Here is a 6,000-nt window from a genome sequence, read left to right on the forward strand (position 1 = left end):
TCATCACTTATAGCTTCTTTAATTGTATTATTTATCATTTGATAAGAGCTATAGATTTTTAGAGTGGTCGAAAAAAACCATTAGTTTGATAGCTTATATTGGTTTTGGCTCTTTTCTTTTGTAACTTTGAATCTACATTCAAAGGTGTAAGCAACCCTTTGCGGTTTAATTTCTTTATATAAGAATAACTCTGTGAAATCTCTTGTGTTTTTTTTTCATTTTAAAGTTTTAATTTCCGCTACATTAATAGTTTTAAAATGAAAAATATACATTCACCCCCTTATGTATGTACCTTTTGGACCTTGCAATTGGTATCAGAGCTTGTTGATCGATATACAGATCAGATCTGTAAGATTAGTAGCATCTGTGTGAATTTTGGTCATTATGGAGACCGAGAGTGCTTTCGTTGGTGTAGATCTGATTTGGGTTGATTTGTGGTCATAGTGTTTTTGGTTGTTATTGTTTGGTTGATTGTTTGATGTTGGTGATTTTGACTGTTTGGGTTATCATATTTTGAGACATTATATTGTAGAAATTTTATAGATTTTAAAGTATGAGTACTTGGACAGTTAGTAGCATCAAGGTTTCTTCATTCAGTAATGTCAATGAAAACAACTATAAATTATGGAATAGAAAGATCACTATATATATTAAAGTAGTAAATCATGATTACATGAAATTTTTTGCAAGTGGTCCGCTTGTACCTATAAAGGACATTTATGTACCTACAGACCAAGATAGTAGAGTTTCTCAAGAGTTTATCCCTAAGGATTCGTCTGAATACACTAATAGGGATAAGGAGTTGGTTTCTTTGGATACATGTCTTCGATCGATTTTAGTTGAGTCAATAGATTCCAGCATGCGCCATCGGATTAAGGATTGTGTTAGTGCTAAGCAAATGTGGGAAACCATTGAAGCTATAGTGGAAGGAACTGAAGATAAGAATAGATTGAATTTTCTGATGTCTGAATATAAGAAGTTTAAATCTCTTTTCGGTGAAAGTATCAGTCAGCTTCTTGGAAGAAACACCCAACTTCTGGATGAGATGAGTACCCTTGGGAAGAAATACTCATAAAAACAGATAAACAAAAAGTTTATTCTTACTTTACCCATCCAATTGAAAAATAAAGTGTCATCCAACAGAAAAAGACTTGATTTCAATACAATGTCATTGGATGAGCTTTTTGCCAAGTTGAAGACCTATGAAGCTGAGGAAAAGAAAAGAAATGTCAAACATGGGTCTGAGACAGTGAACAGCAGAAACAAGGCCATACAGCAATCAACATGTCCTGTAGCATAAGAATACAAAATTCCTAGAGAAAATGTTGAAGGGTCACTAACTTCGGAAGCTTCTATAAGTGGATCAAATCTGACTGAAAATGAAGAAGTAACAGATGACTATTATAATTTGGAAGAGCTTAAGTAATTAGAAGATTCTACCATGTTTAAAATAGCTTCTAAGTGTAATACATTTAAATTCAGAAGAAATTCCAAATATAAGGTTAAGTCATCTAGTAGAAACAATTAATATCTTGAAGATAGAGAATCTACAGAGTCAGTATCCAGACAATATTGCAAGGAACGGTTGATTAAAAGAAGCACACATGAATTTTGTAATGATGAAGAAAATGGACACTCTAACACTGAACTGGAAGAGTTCACACAAACAGAGGATAAAGAATGAAAATGGACAGAAGAAGCATCAAGACAAAGAATTAGTCATTGATTAAAAGAGCTAGAATGGTACATATGTAAAGGAAGAAAAATGCAATGATCCAATATCAATGGAAACCTCTTCATCACAACTATCTTCTGAGACCACCATTAATCTATCCTAGAATGATTACAGATATTGTAATAAGGATAGAAGAGTGTAATTAATTCAAATTCATATTAGTATTATCAACTGTTAGGTCACACACACTGTAGAAGGGGGTTGAATATAGTGTATAGCACAATCAAATCGAATTCTAATAACACAAGTAACAGAAAAACAGACTTTATTCAAAGCAATAAACTTTGTTACAATGCGGAACTGTCCTTGTTAGGAATATGTGTATTAGTTTGATGATAAGTTAAGAAAAACACTTAAGTAGAAATCTAGTGTTTGTAGCCTCAACGGATAAGACCATCTTGGCTATCCGTTGAAGGAGTAGCTTTACTTAGCAATAAGTTTAGTATTGTAGCATATTTCACTCTCTGGTTTCAAGCTGTAATTCTTAGACGTTGTTAGGAAATGATCAGTCATGTTGACTACTAATGGATGTACAAATAGGAGGGCTAAGTGTAAATATTTCATGCCTTGTAATTTTGTATAAGTGAAGAAGTGTCAACGGATATTGAAGACCTTCAACGGATAAGAAACAAAGCTTCAACGGATGTCTCTAATGCTTCAACGGATAATATCCATCAACGGATAAGTGCTTCAACGGATAAAGACTTCAACTGATAATGCATCAACGGATAAAGCTTCAACGGATAAAGCTTCAACGGATAAAGCCTCAATGGATAAGGCATCAACGGATGAAAGCTTCAACGGATGCTTAGTTCATTAGCAGTTGATAGTGACAATTCACAAGCTGACAGAGGCACATGGGTTGACAGAGACACACTGGAATGTGGAAGCCTCTAGGAGGAATCAAGAAAATGCAGCATTTCCATTCTGATGCAAACAAGAAAGTATTCAAAGATTTACAGATTATCCTAGATTGCATTGGATAGAGAAATGAAGAAGAAACATGTGAAGAATCTTTTCAATTATATTTTACAGTTTATCTTCACTTGTAAACTTGGTGATATATAAACCAAGTAGCAGCTAGTAATTAGATATGAATTTTCCTTGAGCTGTTTAGAAATATCAAAAGAGAAAATCATCTAGTTTGTACTAGGAAGCAGCTGTGATTTAATTCTTTGAATCACAGATTTTCTGAAATAACACATCTCTGGTGGAACAACAAATCCACCAGAAAAGTTTTTAAGTTCTTTGTGCTCATTACATTTGTGTTTGAATATATATCTGTCTGCATCAGCTTCAAGCAATTCACACACATTTGATCACTCAAACACTTAGCCTTAGAAACTGCTCAAAACTTGAAAACGTTTTGAGATTTACATTCAACCCCCCATCTGTAAATCTCATTGTTAGTCCACTGGGAATAACAATTGGTATTAGATCAAGCTCTTAACATACAAAGAGTTTAAAGATCTATTCTGCTAACATCATGAGTGCACAGAAGAATCCTCCTGCTAACATCATGAGTAGGAAGGATATTGGTGTAAAGATCCCAGTCCTGGAAAAAGATAATTATCATCACTGGAAAGTGAAGATGCATTTACATCTTCTTTCTCAAGATGAAAGCTACATCAACTGTATTGAAAATGGTCCTCACATCCCTCACAAAGTATCCACAGCTGCTACTGTAACAGTTGCTGTTGGACAGTCCATTCCCAAGCCAAAAGCAGAATGGACTATTGAAGACATGGAAGAAATCCGCAAGGATAAGAGAGCCATGAACATTTTGTTTAATGGCTTAGATCAAGATATATTTGACAATGTCATCAATAGCCAAACTGCAAAGGAAGTTTGGGATACTGTACAAATCATCTGTGAAGGTACTGAGCAGGTCAGAGAGAACAAGATGCAGCTTCTTATTCAACAGTATGAATATTTTCACTTTGAAGAAGGTGAATCATTAAATGATACCTTCAACAGGTTTCAGAAACTGTTGAATGGATTGAAGCTATATGGTAGAGTGTACCAAGTCAAGGATTCCAACTTAAAATTTCTTAGGTCTCTGCCAAAGGAGTGGAAGCCCATGACTATCTCTTTGAGAAATTCTCAAGATTATAAGAACTTCACACTTGAAAGATTATATGGAATTCTGAAGACTTATGAACTTGAAATGGAGCAGGATGAGCTGTTGGAAAAGGGAAAGAGAAAAGGAGGAACAGTTGCTCTTGTAGCTGACAGTGAGAAGATGGAAGCCAGGAATGAGGAGAAGATAATGCCAAGTCTGAAAATTGGCACAAGCAAATCAGAATCAAGCAAGGGTAAAGAGCAAGTTGCTGAGGATGAAGACAATTCCAGTCAGGATGAATCTGATGATATTGAAGAACATTTGGCCTTTCTGTCCAGGAGGTTTGCAAAAATGAAGTTCAGGAAAAACACAAAGTTCACTAAGCCAAACAAAAACATGGTGGACAAATCAAAGTTCAAATGTTACAACTGTGGCATTAGTGGACACTTTGCAAGTGAGTGTAGGAAGCCAAATTCTGAGAAAAAGAAATTTGAGCAAGTTGATTACAAAAAGAAGTATTTTGATTTGCTCAAACAAAAGGAAAGAGCTTTTCTCACTCAAGATGATTGGGCAGCAGATGGGGTAAATGAAGATGATGATGTGGAATATGTCAACCTAGCCCTGATGGCTAATTCTGATGAAAATGAAACCAGTTCATCAAGCAACCAGGTAATTACTACTGATCTCTCTCAGCTTTCTAAACATGAATGCAATGAAGCCATAAATGATAGGACCAATGAATTATATCATTTGCGTGTTTCCCTTAAATCACTAGCAAAAGAAAACACTAGGATCAAAGAGAATAATTTGTTTTTAAGTGATAGGAATGCTATGTTAGAGGATCAGGTAATTGAGCTTGAAAAGATAAAACTTAAATGCTTGACTGTTGAGAGTGAACTAGCAGAAGCTGTTAAGAAAGTAGAAATTCTTTCTACACAGTTAGAAAGTGAGCAAGAGATAATCAAGGCCTGGAAAACATCTAGGGATGTTAGTGTTCAGATTGCAAAGGTTCAGGGAATTGAATCATTCTGTGAGGATGCCTGGAAGAAAAACAAAAAGGAGTTAGAATTAATTGATGGATTGTCAACGGATGTGGAATCAACGGATGATGAAAGTTATCCATTGAAGGAAGAAAAGGAGCATCCGTTGAAGGCTCATCAATTAAAACAGGCAAGTTCTTTTAAAAATAATCTCAATAAAAAGAATGATTCAACTCTCAAGAACTTTGTCAAAGAAGGAGCTAGCACATCCAGAGATGTCAGTAAGATGAATATAGGACACATGACTTTAGATCAGCTAAAAGATAGGCTTAAGTTGGTTGAGGATAAGAAGGAGACTAAAAGAAAATCTAAAAGAAATGGGAAGGTAGGGATTAATAAACATAACAATTACACACCTGATAGGTATGCTCCTAGAAAAAGCTGTGTGCATTGTAAAAGTGTTAATCACCTATCTGATAATTGCAAGTCTGTTAAAGATGCTCCCATGCCTTCAAATCCCTCCATGCCTAACATGTCTATGTCACCTCTGCATGCTATGCCTGTTATGTCTCACCAGAATCCCCATGCACATTTTGCATACATGCCATATATTAACAATCCTTATCTTACTGCATTTAGTATGCCTCAAATGCCATACAATATGCCTATGTGGAATAACATGTTTGCACAACCTATGCCTTATCAAATTCAATCAAATGTGTTAAATGATTCTGTGACTAACCCTACACTTCAACCAACCACATCTGAGACCAAGGTTGACCCAAAGTTACCTAAGTCAAAAGATGCAGGAGGAATGAAGTCTAGGAAAAAGACTAACAAGGCTGGACCCAAGGAAACTTGGGTACCAAAATCAACTTGATTGATTTTGTTGTGTGCAGGGACAAAGAAGAAATCTATGGTACTTGGACAGTGGTTGTTCAAGACACATGACAGGAGATTTCACCCTGCTCACAGAGTTTAAGGAGAGAGCTGGCCCTAGCATAACCTTTGGAGATGACAGCAAAGGATTCACTATGGGATATGGCTTGATTTCAAAAGAAAATGTCATCATTGATGAAGTTGCATTGGTTGATGGTCTCAAACACAATTTATTGAGCATCAGTCAACTATGTGACAGAGGGAATATTGTTTCCTTCAATTCTGAAGCCTGTATTGTCACAAGTAAAAAGGATAATAAAGTGGTTCTAACTGGAGTTAGAAAA

The sequence above is a fragment of the Apium graveolens genome, chromosome 2 (genome assembly GCF_009905375.1).
Source record: "Apium graveolens cultivar Ventura chromosome 2, ASM990537v1, whole genome shotgun sequence".
Lineage (NCBI taxonomy): Eukaryota > Viridiplantae > Streptophyta > Magnoliopsida > Apiales > Apiaceae > Apium > Apium graveolens.